Source organism: Hibiscus syriacus, unplaced genomic scaffold (genome assembly GCF_006381635.1).
Source record: "Hibiscus syriacus cultivar Baekdansim isolate YM2019G1 unplaced genomic scaffold, ASM638163v2 tig00112864_pilon, whole genome shotgun sequence".
Taxonomy (NCBI): domain Eukaryota; kingdom Viridiplantae; phylum Streptophyta; class Magnoliopsida; order Malvales; family Malvaceae; genus Hibiscus; species Hibiscus syriacus.
The window spans coordinates 940672-957936 of NW_024063414.1; the positions used below are offsets into that span (position 1 = coordinate 940672).

Genomic DNA, 17265 nt, shown 5'->3' on the forward strand with positions numbered 1-17265 from the left:
ACGAAGGGACAAACAACACACACCGATGATCCCTTGTTTAAAGGGAAAGAACTGCTTCCATGGCTTCTTTTGTTTATTGCTCTAATAATTGAGGTAAAAAAGAATAAATACCGATGATCCAGATGCTCTATTGAAGTTTCCATTCTTGATTGTGACCACTTGCTCAACCTGTTCTGAATATATAGCTTATAACTCGATCGGCCTAGATTCAAGACCAACGTCCCAACTCGAACCACGAGGAAATAAATTCAAAGGAGATCTCCGGGCAATTGGTTATTGTTGTATGATATGTACAAAAGTACCAACAGGATAATGACTGTAGTTAGCAAGCCTACTGTTTGTGATATTCAATTCACAGACCTTACCCCTTAATTCGGTTGCAGGAGCTTTGCCTCTTCAGTCTCATGCCCTGGGTCAAAGAATGTATGACTTGACATCGTGAGTTGCTCGATAACAGATAGTTGCATCTGGATCGGGCTAGTTGAAGAAATAGGGGGATTCCAGAACTCCTCGAAGATCAAAGTCTCCTCGCTCGGGTAACGGTGGAAAGTTTAATGAAGGGAAGGACTTCTGAAAGCTTTCCAACAACTGTAAGCACAGATTAAACCATCATTTTTCAATCAGCAGAAAACATTAACCAGCATACAAATGCATATTTCAGTTTTCGAAATTTTGTTTTACTCCAAATATACTTTGATAATTAGAATGGCACCCGGGTACACGAGAATCTTCATGTTATACACAAATATATAACCAGATTGTGATATCCAACTCGGTCCGAACACTAGGGTATCCCAATATGCCATTTCTATAATATCTTTTTCATTCATGATATGTCTAACATGAATCCATCAACCTATTTTTATGGATTTGACAGTCTTTAAACTCTTTCTTTTGGTTAACTTGAGCAAACAATACACAAATTAGAATACAGAGTTCAGGGTCAGAGATACATTACATTTTCTAATATCGGTGCCTCGTAGAGTTCAACGAACTTTTCTCTTAGTATCCTGTTCATTTCATCAACGTCACATGCATGAGTCCAGTATGAATCATGGACCCCTGTGACAACATCAGCATTGAATTTAGACTTCTTTGTATAGACAGATTTGAATGGCTGCATGCACTAAAAGTCACTATAGGAAAAAAGTTACTACACACCTGCAAAATTCAAGCCTGCCTTTTTACAAGCAACAGCAGTCATCATCATATGGGAGCCATCCAGGGAGTGAACAAAATTTGGCGGAAATGCAGTTCTCTGCCGCTTAACCATGACCTATAATCACGGTTTTAACAGACTTGAAAGTATTACTTCCGTTTCATGCAAACAATAGATGAAGAAAGAACCATCGAACATTTTGCATTCTTTTCTTCACTCGGCAACTGTAAAGGGCACAGATAAAGAAAGAAATTACCTTGTCAGTTTCTCGTTGTAGAGTCAACACCTGAAGGGAAGTTTTGATCTGCATTAAATTAATTACATTAGAATATCAGTAAAGCTTTCATGGTACAAAATAAATATTGTCCATTTTAAGGTTTCATAAATGTTTTCGAAGATTACAAGGTGCCTTCCTATTTGCCGGTAAGGTTGTACTACTGGGAGACCAAGAGGAGTGACCCAACACACTGGCTGATTCTCAGAAGCTATAACCTGTTCATATTCAGCCTGTCAGAATCTAGAAGTAAACTAGAAAAATGATTGGAAAATAAAAAATTAAAGGCAGAACGCTAAAAGTAAAACAAAAAATTCTCACCCCGCCTAACTCCTAGAAGTATATATAACATATTAGTACTAAGACACCAATCAACTAATTTCACCAGAAGCTTTCACAAATTGTAGCCAATACAAAGATTTCAAAATTTCCTCAAAATACTTTCCAGTTGGACGAACATCAAGTAATTAGGTTTTAAGCTTATAAACAAGTGCCAAACTAATGATATTTCTTTCTATTCACTTATCCGCTACTTTTATGACATTCTTGCATGTCAGATACATTCATAAATCTGTTTGCAGGATAGCCATTTGCCAACATCAGAACCAGAACTTATTAGTAGCACTCAAAACCACATCAGAACCAAAAGGAAACACCAAATCAATAAATGACCAACCTTTGCACATTCACCAAGCCAACCCATGATACTTCTCGCAGCTTGAAACATCTCTCCCAGCGCAGTCAAGGTGGTCTGAACATAGAAAAATGATCGTATTAATCCTCAGCCAGACAATGAATAGGCATGCATGGATACAAAAGAAAAGTTCTCACTCTTGCTGCATAGCAAGCTGCAATAAAGAGCTGAGTTTCATCGGCAATAGCACATCGCTCCTTCAACCTTCTCTTAATTTGGTCACGTGCACCAATATAAGTAACACCGTACACAGAAGTCATAACAGTCTGCTTCACTAGCTTCCGGTCAACCTAGAGATATGAAAAAGTGAAGGCAGTAATAAGATGGACTCAGGTGTGAGCTATGAAACTCCTCACACCAGGAACTAACCACCCAAGTATACACAATCCAATTTCAATTGGCCAATTATACAAATTACATAATTGAAGACACCCCTTATTTAGTATAAATTTTATCGAGATTGCCATTTTCCTCTTGACGTTCAAGTTTCAACAGAAGCAAATGAAACAAACCTGATTGATTAAAAGCCGTGCATGTAAAGCATGAGGATTTGTTGCAGGATCTTCCTGTGCATCTCCTTTCATAATATCAAGAACCCTAAACCAGAATAGCAAATTGATTTAGATAGGTCAATGAGAGAATATTGTTTTTCATAAATTCAACATTCCAAGCCGATTTCTATAGAATTCTTATGCCTTACAGAAACCTGGTAAAAACATTTACACAATCAAGTAAAATGAGCAACCCACTCTTAGTTGGACCAGATTGTTGACCAAAAAATATGGATCTATTAATTCATGGTACAATTCTTACAAATGCACTAATGAGGATTCCTATAAGTTGCTCTGCCATTTCACTCAAAAGGTAAATAATTTAACACAGTTTAAAGCAAAAGAGTAAAGCATCCATCCCAGAATAAGGAGAGTACTAGAAGGAAGTTGAATTACCGGGCAGCAATTCCTGAATATACATCAGCTGGTTTGTCTCCTGCAACAAGATTCACTGCAGCTGCTCCTATCTGAGAGCCAAAGCAGATCAATTAACATACCAAAGAAAGAAAAAAAGGAAGTTATTTGTGCATATTTAAGCAAATTCACTAGACCATTTAAATATTTCACTCGCTATGTATACACATTGCACATTCTGTTAACATGGAGAAATGCAGACTGCGGTAATCAAACAAATTTTAATGACTTTCACTTGTTATGAGTGAAGAACCTCATTCCATAAAAATCACATTCAAGAACCAATGTGTGAAATGTATGGGTTTGGTTCAACTTGGAACGTTTTCTCTCCTCAACCCACTATAGCCAATACCCTAAATCTAGATCAGCTCTTTCTTAAAAGTCTAATCAACATTGGAATTAAGAGCATAATTGGATTAGTAAATGAGTATATACATAATGCTTTCTGCTGTTGATAAAAGGAAAACAACTCAAGACATCCTAATTTGTTAAGGCTGGATAAAAACACCCATATGAAATATGCAGAAGAAAGTGCATTACCTTGTCCCTTCCCAGGGCAGCATAGTGCTGTAAACCATTGCATGAACCATCCTTGCAGAAGCTCATGACATAGAAACCAAATATTATGATTCAGACAACTGAAAAATGATGAAAAACTCAAAGCAGGGCTCAACAAAATAACTGTCAACACCACAAAAAAGAAACAGCTAACAGGGAAATAGGAAATTCAGTATCTACTTTTTCAATTTTGCTAGGGAAAAATACCTGGTGGACGGGCATGTGTGAAATGGTTGTCTCTGGAGCAGAGCTTCTCAAGGCTTCAGAGAGATTAATACATGCTGCCAAGCATTGGAAAGGGTCCTCTGCCTTCAACCACCAACGCTTTCCTTCAAGAGGTTTGTCTGCTGAATCAAAGATATCACCCAAATGAGACTCCGTAAATTCTACTCGACCCTCATAGGACAACTTGTCCACTCCTCCAGCATATAAATTTGCCAAATGTATCATCAGCCAGCGTAAGCCTGACTTTCCAAGGAGGCGTCCCTCAGCAAACTCCAACACACCTCGACATAGATCAGAGCCAAGATGATTTAGATATGGATGCATAGGGTATGCCCGGCCTCGAAAATCAAGGTTGTGTGGGTAGTAAAAGCCGGTCTCATCTTTCATCTTTCGAGCCACCTATCTCCATCAGAAAATAATGTTAACATCAATATACAAGTACATGATATGACACAAGGTAGATGTCACTGATTAAGGCAGCTTCTTACCGCAAGTTTAAGTTCAATATCACACCGTTGTGAATGCCTTTCATCGTTCTGCTTTTTAATAGCTCGTACCTTCCATTTCCATTTCCGAATTTCTGATTCATCTTCGGTATCAGGCTCCTCAGGCAGAGGAACCTATTCAAAATTTAAAATAAAAGGTGATGGAAGATGCATTAACTTGAAACACAAGAAAGATCATTAACATGAATAAAAAAGAACATAAACCAGCAAAAGAAATCAAATTCTACTTATTTGCATGTACCCACATCTTCACGGTCAACCAAGTCTGCGATACGGCCTCCATTAGACCATATTCTATCCACTACACCGAGAACTCTTTTGTTTATCCTCCATTTGGTATTCCCTAGAGTATCCAGGGCCTGATACACAAAGAAAAAAAAAGAATCATCATAACAAGAGGCTATATTGAATAGTGATGTAAAACTGTGCATGGAAAGAATTTATTAATTTGTTCTCACTTTTAAAAGAAAATATGTAAATAATGAGTTGGTGACATTTGAAAGTGACAAAATAGAGATTTAAATATAAATCTCAAGGTTTTCAAACCTCAAAAACAGGCTCTAATTGTTGCCTTGGTGTTCTTTTAACAGTTACACGTTGTTGTTTTGCTCCATGTGTCCGCATGACATATGATGGTAAAAACAAATATGCGCCCTGGTCATACCTGCCAAAATATCAATTTATCAATAAGCAAATAGGAAAGAAACAAGTGAGTCTGTAGATATAGCTCTTCCAAGCTGAGATATGAAGGTATTTACATATAATAAGTTTGGAAAGAAGATGTCGATATATCTGAATGATTAGGGGGAAAATAATGAAAGAGGAAAATAAACTGTACAAAGATAGAACCTTGAGTACATACCCTGTCCAGTTTTTAGGAGGTACTAACATCGGCATGTAAGGAATGACCATGTGTTTAGCCTGGTTGCACAAGCATATATTAGTTTATCCAAATGCAAATACTTTCAAGAATAGAAATTTATTCAAGGGGATATTGTTTAAGAATAAAATGCTAGTTAAGTGAATCGTTAAAGACTACTTACAGTTTTCTCAAGTCCCTTGCGAACTAATGGATCACATTCAATGACACCATATCTCCTACTGCCTTTGCTGGAGAAGGATATACACACAAAAAGTAAATAATCTATTTTGAGTTATGAATGAATGAGAAAGAAGTCAAAAGTGAGAGAAAGCAGATGAATATTGATGAACTTACTTTCCATCTTTGCCGACGGTTTTTAAAGCATGTATAAATGCAGGTCGAATATCAGGCGGGGCATCTCCTAACTGATCAACTGGTGGTTGTATGTAGGCATTTTCCATCAACAACTGAATCAGACGGCAGCCAACCTAAAATGGGTAAAACCATTATATAACATTATGAACACAACAAGAACCACAGCAGATTTTTTTTTCAGCTGCAAAAATCACATACCTTAACATGTGCCTCTTGACCCCAAGGCTTTGAACTATCATGCCCCTTCACTATTTCCCTTACCTGATGCACCTTTTGCTTTTTCATCAAATGAGTCACCTTTTTCCTCAGCTTTTCATGGTTTTTGGTCAGTTGCTCTTGTTCATTGGTCTCAGGTTCAGATTCAGAGCTATTTTTTTTGTCTGCTGTGTTCTTTTTCTTAGTCTTCTCCAAGAATTTCTGTATCCTAGCCTGATCCACACAGGAAACAGCCATGAACAAGTTCTCATCAACAAATAGCAAATGCCCCTTGAGAATAAGGCACAAACTAAATAAATAAATCCTAAATAGACGCCTCTATCTTGAGTCATTCGGTAAAAAACACAAGGGGAAAATGCTAACCTTGGAACATATTTTCATTCCCAACTTTCGTTAACAATAATCAATTCTCCTAATAAAAAACCTTAAAAGGGAAAATAATTCAAAGTACATTTTGCCTTTCGGATACATGTTTTTCCACCATGCTTAAAGTTGCCTGAATCTATATCATCCAGAAATTCATAAATTCTATCCTGTGAAGCAGAAAACAGAATTCTGGGTAATCATCTCAACTCCAACTTCATTCACAAAGTACACTGTCCTGTTCCCATGTAAGAAAAACTATTTCCATATTACGAGACCGAGTCTTTCAATTAGTTCTACTTTACTAACACAAGAATTCTTTCAGTAATATAAAACTGTAAACTCCGGCCACAATTTTATAAATATACAAAGATAATGTTATCAACTAATAAACTTCAATAAAAGCTCATAGTTTTCTTAAATTTGTCCACCACGGTTTGACACATATATCGCATAATCCACTAGATTGGTGTGCTCAGAAAACAATTTCACAGGCTTGAAGAATTGTTATTAAAACCACCTCACCTCATGTTCAATGGCTTCACCAATCTGGCAAGCAGCTTGGACGACTTTAATGCCCCCAGTTCCACCAGTGCTAGTCATCAACAACCCCATTAATTTGTGCATGGTAACAACAGCCATAATATCGCCAGACAACTGATTAAAATAAGCAGCATGGCTTATCCTCAAATTCCCTTGCACGCATCTTGCTCAGCAGCAATAGCATCTCTCAAAGGCTCAAACCAACCGAGAAACAACGACTTGACATAAGGCAAATTGGGAGCAAGCTTTTGCTCACACATATCCTCTAGTAATTCTTGATACTCTTTAGCCGCCTCTTCCCATGCCTCGGTCTCAATCTTTATTTGCCTCCTCTTCAACGCATTGTACTTTCCCACCCCCATTCCTCCCACCATCGTTTTCGGTTGCTTTGGAAAACACTGGCTCTTCTCTTCTTTGAATATTGCTTCCACTAATTCATTGACTTCTTCAGACCCCGAAAGGTCCTCATCATTAGAAACAATAGCCTCAGCAGCACTAGCATACCCTTTCGAGCTCCAAAATTTTCCAGAACAGCTTAAAGGGTTACCCGATTGACAGAAACCATATCTTCCCAAACCATCCTTTTGCGAAGAGAATACACCATTTGCTCGAAAACCCTGAAACGGGGACCAATCAAAACCATCGCCTATGGCCTTGGAATGTCTGGATTTATTGATAAAAGAAGGAAGCGATGAAGTATATGATTTTGGGACAACTTTAAACTTCTGTGCGTTGTTGGAAGCTTGTTTGACTAAGCTTCTCCACATGCTTGAGCTATGTCTGTTCTCGTATACAGCAAATTCCTCCAGTTCAAAGCTTTCTCCAGGACTTTCCCTTTGTGGAACCAAAAAGTATGAAATCTTCTGGGTTTGAAGAAGGAAGATAAGGGAAGAATGAATGGAATGAGAGATTGGAGAAGAAGGAAAGCGAGAGATCTTAGAAGAGAAAGATATGTGGAGGGGTGCTGCTTTTGTTCGTGGAGATAGCCGCCTCTAAACCCTCCTAAAAACCTATGTTTTCACTTCATTTGTTGTAAATATGCTAATTCGGGTTTAAAAACCCACCCGTCTTAAGATTTGGGTTAAGTCCAAATCCTTCAAAGAAGTGCCCAATAGGTTTTTTTTGTCCCATTAGAGCATCAGTGTTTTTTATTTAGCCCATTAGGGCACCATTTTTTTTTTTTTGGAAAATACGACAAATGCTACAATAAAGCTGTAACTCATTATATTGAGGTGATAAATTCTAATAAAATATATTTTTTTTATTAAAATTTATCACACCTAGATAAAAAGTTTAAATAATTTTTTTATTAAAACTCGTCACCTCGACGTGACGAATTCTATGTACTATAGAAAATGTCATAGATCCTAAAATAAAAATGTTTTGCCTATTTTACGATTTTATTTTTCAGGGCTGTCTTATTGGGTAAAAATAATAATAATAAAAAATGCTACGCTACTGCTAATTGTCTTATGGGTTAATGGATCGTTTCAGCCCAACACTTATATAACGGGTCACACCCGAACCATAAAATTTTATGGTCTCAATTACTCACTCATGACTTGCGTTGTGTCTGAGAACGACATGTTATTCTCGTATTCGTTTCATTAATTTTGTTTTAGATTCGTAATTATCTTAAAATAAAGCTATTTTAGTTAGACGTGTATTAACTATTAATACTTTATCAAACATTTTTTTAATAATTAATGAAGACAATAAGATTCTAATTCTACACAAGCTTAATCACTAAAATAATAAAAATATCGGAATATTTTATCGAACCATGTATTATATCTATGATTTATATATATTTAGAATTTTAATATCTACTGTATATCATATATCCCGACATAAAATAAATATATGAGAGGTCTATTCTGTTATTTGTCTCGCTTACAAAATAAGGAGCAAAGAGAAGTTCATATGAAATTTACATTTCACCAACTTAAGTATGGCTAGGGCTTCGAAAACTTAAAAATGGAGTTCGACTCGGTTTGAAAATTCATGAGTCTAAAATTTTTAAGTTCGAATCAAATTCGAAATCATGAATTGAAGCTTGAAATAAAAAAAAATCTAAACTTAACTCGATTGAAGGTAAAACTCGAACTCGAACTTGAAACTTCAATACATGAAAACCTTATACTGCATTTTTTTTAAATATCAACACGTAAATGTTAATATTATTAATAATTTATTTAAAAAAACATAATCATAATATATTATATGTTCGAGTTGAGCGAGTTTTTTGAGTCGAGTATCAAGTAGCTCGTTAAGAACTCGAGTCGATATTTATCAAGCTTTAACCGAGTCGATCTCGAATAGCTCATGATCTGTCTCGTCTCATAGATGTTACAGCCTTAGGTATGGCAGCCATTATACATTCCCTCGACATGATATGTAGTGAAAGCAACTTAGCTAAAGTAGGGTTGGCAAAACCATAGATGTTACAAAGAAGACCTTCGTCTTCGTCGTTATCCTTGTCGCAAAGCTCGAATGATTCTTCTAACTGATCATTCGAGCACTCCCATGGAACAAAAGATTTCATCGGGTTACGATGAAGTGAGGAGGTGTCATTGGGTTACAAAGAACAGCGGTAAGTTATCTCGAACTCGGATTTGTTTACTTCATTCATCAGTTTAAGTCTCAACATTTATAATCCTATTCGGTTTTTCGATTCGTAACATTCACGAAATATTATACGAATAACGGTGATTGATTTACATCATGGAAGTTTGATAGCAGATCTTTATATGCATATGAATTATTAATACTATATATATGCATACAAAGATGGAAAAGTTGTCAATAACTTGATGACTAAGAAACTACCTAAAGTCTTCTGATACAGATAAGGTTTACATATTATTTAACGACGACTGTTTAACGATCGACTGACTTAATCGATCAAACAACCATTTGATGACAAGTTTCCAATTCCTGGGATTCAGACATCTAATCTACTAATGTTGTTTCACCGACATCTTCGACTGATAATCGATCAAACAACCATTTGTTTGAATTGCTTGTGTTGTCTGATAGCTGATGGATTACAATTGGACAGAGATTTTGAAAATAAGGGATCTTTACAGGTACAACCTGTTCTTCAATTTGCATTTGCATTTACATATATAGCTTATATTAGCCCTGTTGAATTTGACGATAACCGAATAAGTATTAGTGAAATGTTGTCTAAATTGCAATTTTATGTTAATCGCACAGAGAATCCTGCTTGGGATTTGTTCCTGAAAATGCTGCTAAAATGGGAGACAAAGGAATCAACAAGATATCCTCGAACAAAGCAATGATGTAAGATGCGGACAATGCCAAATGAATCAAACCCGGAATTCATTCCGGTTTTCCGGCATCCGCAACTCCTTCCTTATCTCTGAACACGAAGAAGTTGATGAATTTATCCATGAAATATACAGATTTTGAGGGAACATGGATCTTTCAGCAGTTTCATGTGGGGTAACGTGAGTTATAAGCCAACCATCAACAATACAAATACACCAGAAATGTTCCACTAAGAACTCCAAAAGCTGAAGCCATAGCAATTACTTATTGAAGCATGGATTCAGGCTCATCGGGCCAGTGATCGTGTATTCGTTCATGCAGCTGCCGACTGACGATCGACCATCTGGTCGTTGTTCCAGAAATAATGAATGTGTAACCCTTGCTGAAAGACCTTGGAGGCACATTTAACTTGTCTAATTTCCCTACTAACCCTAGCTGAATCTCACTTTACATCCTGATTTTTGCTGTTTACTGAAACACAAGCTAAGCTCTTGGGGTCTTGGTGTATAAGCAATCTCTTTCTATATAAAGTGAAAAAGAAGCCTTGGTAGATGAATGGGAAATTGAGATTTTACATTTTTGAAGTGTTCGAGTGAGATACACGTTCGAGCATGAATATAAAAAATTAAACATGATTTAGTTTGGCTTCTTGGTGGAGGCAAAAGAAATATAAATAATTCAGAAGATGGTCAGAAAGTGATGTTAAACCATCAATGATCATTGCATTGCACATGCCTCTAAAGTTGATCTTTCACCAATGTAGACATCATTTTGCTTCAAAGATATTAGGCCCTCACTTTCATCCACTTTTTGCCTACCCCAGTTTTTCTCGACGGGCTTATGCTTTTTATCACTACAATCAATGCATACGATAATTCCAGAAAACCCCTCATTGCAAACACAAATGGCAGCAAGAGATTAGGGTTTGCCATGTCCAAACTAATTTTTAAGCTTTAAACATACCCTCCATCATTATATATAGAGAAACTTTATGGTCAAAGTATGCAGCTGCTGCAATATGACTTAGTTGGAAAGGCATAATCTGGTAGCTAAAGATTTCATAACACAGATGAAAATGCCCAAATTTACAAGAATATTTTTCTTCTTTTTGCTTTAATATACAAAATTTATCAAAGTTCAGCTGAAAGTAAAAAGGGGAAAACAACCAAAGAAACTAGAACTTAAGGAAGAAATGCAACAAATTCTACAAGCCTCGGCTCTCTACTAGCTGAAACAAAAGAATATTTACAGGAAAGGGAGGGGGATTCATCCTAAAACAGTCCAAGGGCCAAAACCCATATCACTGAATCTATCCTAACGATACCTGTATCTCATTCTCAAGTCCCCAACAAGCCTACAATTTCTTATTTCTTCTTCAGTCAACTCAAACTCGGATCGATATCCGACCACCTCAATCTCAAAACTGGCACGATGTACCAGTCTCTGTATCTGCTTCTGACCTATGGTAATGGATTTTCGCATGTTGAATGCTGGGTGGCAACTCCTGGAACTTCTCCAGGAAGAAAGTCCACTCCTCTTCACTCATGTCAGCCAGCTTCACAAAGCTGGCACTTGCAGGAAGTTGTGTCTGGTTCTTCTTGAACTGCTTCAGGACTGATCTGAACATCATTTCCAGAAATCTCCTCGAACTCAGCAAATTCCTTTGTTTCAGCTTCGGTATTGGAGCTACTTGATTATATGGTTGACCTCTCTTTGTAAATCATATTCTCATTGAAAATAACATCTCTGCTTTTGATGATCTTCCGATTTTCGTAGTCCTAGAACCGGTAACCAAACTCATCACCACCATAACCAACAAAGATACATTTGTTGGACTTGACATCAAGTTTGCTTCTTTCAGAAGAATCTATGTTTATATAAGAAATACAACCAAACACTCTTAAGTGTGAAAGGTTTATTTATTTCTTGCTCCAAGCTTCCTTTGGTATTCCGCCATCCAAAGGAACTGAGGGCCCACGGTTGATCAAGTAAGCTGCAGTGTTGATAGCTTCAGCCCATAGAAATTTGGGCAAGCCGGCATGTATCCTCATACTTCTGGCACGTTCATTCAGAGTTCTGTTCATGCGCTCTGCTACGCCATTCTGTTGTGGTGTCATGAGAACTATTGTCTCCATCTTGATCCCATTGTTTGCGCATAAATCTCTGAATCTCATATTTTTGTACTCTCCTCCATTATCATACCTCAACCGCTTCACTTTCAAATCAATCTCATTTTCCACCATGGCCTTCTATTTTCTGAAGGTATCAAAGACCTCTGATTTCTTCTTTAGAAAATAGACCCACACATTCCTTGTAAAATCATCGATGAAGGTGACATAATATAGTGAGCCTGTAAGAGATGGAACTGGAGATGGTCCTCATACATGTCGAAACGGTTTTTTCCTTAAAATGGTGAAAAAAAGGTGATTTTAAAAAACCACATTAATTCTTAATTATCTCTTTTTAATTAAAAAAAAACAAATGCGATTTAAAAGACCTCTCGTTTCGAAAAATTTTGGATTTCCTTTATGATCAAAAAATACGGTTCAAAGAGTCGCGGGAGTCGGTTACGGTGGGGAAGGATTAGCACCCCCACAACGCCCTAAATCGGTACCTAATCGATTAATTAACGTCCTTGCATTGAACTTACAAATTCGATTCAATTTGATTTTTGATCCCAAATAAAAATGTAAATTTAAAACATTCAAAAGCACTCAAATAAATTAAATTAAAATTACCGAGTCGTTTTACAAATGAATTTACAATTGGTTTTCACTCTCGGTTTCCTCTCGGGACACTTTTACTTTTATTTTAAATCACTAAAAGCGGACCTCAAATCAGTTATGACTGCCCATTGAAACAATTTTAAATTAAAAATATATTACCCTTATCCAATTATGTCGTATGGTCGAGTTATGCACATGAGGATATCATACAAGTTATGCAAAAAGTATGTCACATGCCAAAAATTAATTAAACAAATATTATAATTAAAAATATCATACAACATTCAATCAAGATAAAATGACTAGTCCTACATGTACGCAAATGAATAAAATGGAACTTAAATTAAGCATTATACTATCTTACCTAAATTAAATATATGAAGTCTAAGCAACAAACCATAGCATCTAAATATAGCATATAATAAACATCCCCCAATGCAAATTCACGTAATTGTTAAAAAGAAATATTCAACATATTACAATTGATATTTACTCAAGTATATTAATTCAAACTTAAACCTAATTATTGAATATATATATATATGTTTATTTACACGCATTTGTATCTTAAACATGCATCAATGAATTTACGTACAAAATATTACAAACATCGGGACCATAAAATAACAATTCGCAAGGGATCAAAGCATAAACTTTCAAAGTAATAGGCCAGAAACACAAATAATGCAAAATTCGATTTAACAAACCAAATGGACTAAAATCCAACATGTAAGAATTTAAAAGGTCTAATATCTAAAGAGCAAAGACTAAGTACAATAAACACTTTAGGACGAGAATTAAATGTGCATAAAGTATACAGACCGAAATAAAATAGGTGCAAAACAAAGTTACAAAATCAGAAACGCAGTGGTTATGGACCAAAATGCATAATATTGGAATATTGAATGGATCATCCCACAGATAACCACGCGTAAAATGTATGCCCTATACACTACCGTTTCAATGAATTCATATATACAAAATATAGGGTGAAAACTGAACCCTAAATCAATTGCTTTCATTCCCAGCCGTAATACCCTCTCATCTTCTCCACTCTCCCTCTCGCCTCTTCTCTCGACCCTCTGTGATAACCCATGCACGATTCACTTTTCCGACCACTACCGTGGTGGTCACCAGCGATGAAGCACCCGAATCGACCTAATGAGCATAGACACCTCCTTCCTCTCTAGCCCTCAACCAAAACGAACGACCAACACCACCTATGGACTCCGACGAGGACCAGAACCGGCGAGATAAGCTAAGTTGAACCTTTCTTTTAACTTTTCTTCTGATTTTGCTTTTAGTCTAAACAAAATTTCAAAACGTATGAAACCAACATGACTCGGTGTTAAACCAATCTCAGACTACGAACCCGAGAGCTTCGCCCCCTAACACCAAAGAAAAACGAACCAAACGGGACAGAGACCCAACCTCGATGCAGCAACGACATCGACAATCAATCAAAACAGAACCTGAGGTAAATCTAACTGTCTATTTCTATCTTCCTTACCCTTGTTTTCTTCCTAAATAAATACCACATATACGAATAGTTAGTAAAAATAAACAAAATAAGATGAAATACCTCCTTATTAATGCTTGATGTTTTTTTTGTTGTTTTTGCTTGAAAGAATGCTACTGCCCTTTTGTGAATGATTGATATCCTTGCGATTGTGAGAATGAAAATCAGGAGAGAAAAAAATGTTCTTTTTATTGCTTTTCAAATGTTGAACCAGAAACTTTACAAATTCCCCTCTTTCCTTTTCGTTCTCTCTGTAATCTCCTGCTCGTTTTTTTTTGTCTGATCTTTTCTTCTCTTCTCTGTTTCTGGTGATTAGTCTCCCATTAAAAATTGACCCCCCTTTTTAGTTTCCAGTGGTTAATTATAAATTAAAAAACCAACTTACAGTTTAATATCCCACCCACGATCAAACACTACTTCTCCTTCCCACTGGATATTCGTTTGTGTTTTTCCAGAACCCACGTGGACTGGATGCTAGTATAACATGTTGTTTGGACTGATTTGGGCTGCTCTGCCGGGTCATTGGTTTGGGCCTCCAACTGCTCTGCTTTAGGTCTTTTCCGACCTAGCCCCGGACAAAACCGAGCATCTACAGCTGCCCCTCTTTGCTCATTGTCGTGCAACGACAATAAAGCAAAGAAGAATAGATGATCAAGTTTGTCCGACCATTAGAACTTCAAAAGATTAATCCGCTTCTCTGCTACTTCAGGATAAGCGAGACTTAAAAAATCTTCAAATAACGGGTCTGCTCCCTATCCGTTCAGGGAGTATAGAACTCGAACAATCTTCATAAAACGGGTCTGCTCTCTATTCCTTCAGAGAGTATAGAACTCGAACAATCTTCATAAAACGGGTCCGCTCCCTATCCGTTCAGGGAGTATCGAACTCGAACAATCTTCAACAAAACGGGTCCGCTCTCTATTCCTTCAGAGAGTATAGAACTCGAACAATCTTCATAAAACGGGTCCGCTCCCTATCCGTTCAGGGAGTATAGAACTCGAACAATCTTCATAAAACGGGTCCGCTCCCTATCCGTTCAGGGAGTATAGAACTCGATCTTCAATAAACGTTTCCGCTCCCTATTCCTTCAGAGAGTATATGACTCAATCTTCAACGAACTTGTCTGCTCCCTATTCCTTCAGAGAGTATAGGACTCAATCTTCAACGAACTTGCCCGCTCCCTATTCCTTCAGAGAATATAGGACTCAATCTTCAACGAACTTGTCCGCTCCCTATTCCTTCAGAGAGTATAGGACTCAATCTTCAACAAACGAGTTTGCTTCACTACTCTTTCGTGAAGGCTTATAGATTTAATTGCTTCACTGCTCTTTCGTGAAGGCTTAAATTTACTTATTTTGAAGGTCAAACCTGAAAATCAAACATTATCAATTATGAACATATGCTTAGAAATATTATATTCAAAAATTTAGAATTTGAGAAAATTTCTAAAAATTCATCTCTATCATAAAAACTTGTCTGAAAGCCATTGGATATTTGAATCTGCTTTGGCTCAATTTTCATCTGAACAACATTCTTGTCAAAATCTCAAGACCAGTTATCTTCATCTCGATGCTTCAAACTCTTCAATCTTCAACTATCATTGGGTAACCTGCAAATACTTAAGTCATCATGCAATTATGAGTGTCATGATCTTATTCATGCCTAAATGTATGCAAATATGCAATTTGATACATTTTCTTCTTTGAAGGAACTCTATCTCCTTTGATCTCGATGGAACTCGGTTTCATCTTGGGCACAGAACGCTTGACCAGTTCACCCCAGTTGACAATCTCAATTCCATATCTCTCGGCTTAACATGACCTTGACTCATTTCTTTCCTGAAACCCACCAGTATCCATGACCAACTTCTTGATTAATGGTAACCTCATTGGGTCATCTTTCAATGGCTGAGATTTTCTTTGAATTTGAGGATTTTAGTTTCCCATGGCCACACATGCTTACATGTTTAAACCATTGTCAACTTCAGAATACCTGCATTTTCCAAAACCTTTTGCACAATAATACAAAATGATCTCATGTACTTCAAGTTAAGCCATATGTTTTAACCTTTCAAAATAAGATGTTTGCAAAAGGGAAATTATCAAGAAAAGACATCTCTTTATTTATATAAATACAGAGAATTTTAGGCAACTAAATGGCAAACTTTTAACTGAAAACAGTAAAAGAACAAAAGAGTAGGCGTCTTCAAATATCAATAATGCAAATGCTTTTGAACTGGCACGCCGTTAGAATGTCTCGAGCGTAGCTTCTGTCAAAAAGATCTTCAAAATTGTGATGCTTAAGAGTATGAAGCTACTTCTAAACTCCCAAATCTCTATCATTGGATGCCCTAAACCAGTATTGAATCTCATATGCATTCAATTCCTCTTGGTTATTTCAATAGAGACTCACTAATCTTTAGTCTCATCCCTGATCACCAACTGTCATTGTTACTATCCATATCAGGAGCCCTTTCCATTTCCAAAATTGATTCAGAACCTCCACCATGCACGAATTCTGAATTTCAAACTCAACTCAAGTCGCCCTTTGCGGGTTTTCAGCTTGAGACCTTCTTTGGTTCCAAGACGCCCTTTTCAGGTTTTCGTCTTGAACCCTCCTTTTATTTCTCTCTTTTTTTCATTTTTCTCTTTTTTCATTTTTCATTTTTTCTTCCATTTTCTTCTTCTCTTTTTTTTCCCGTTTTTTCCATCATTTTTTCTTTTTTCTCATTTTTTTTCTCTTTTTTTTCTTCTTTTTTTTCTCTTTTATTTCTTCTTCAAGCGAAATATCTCTTAACAGCGTCGGAATTCACTGGATATGGTAATTCTGATCCGTCCATTTCAGTTAGGACTAGAGCTCCACCAGAAAAGGCCTTCTTGACAACATAAGGTCCTTCCCAATTGGGCATCCATTTTCCTCTGAAATCCTTCTGAATAGGCAAAATCCTTTTAAGCACTAAATCTCCCTCATGAAATTCTCGAAGGCA

At 36.6% G+C, this 17265-nt stretch overlaps 1 pseudogene; it reads right to left on the minus strand.

Moving 5' to 3' along the window:
* LOC120184254 lies at positions 1-7738 on the minus strand (annotated as a pseudogene).
* Between the last annotated feature and the right edge of the window lie 9527 nt (positions 7739-17265).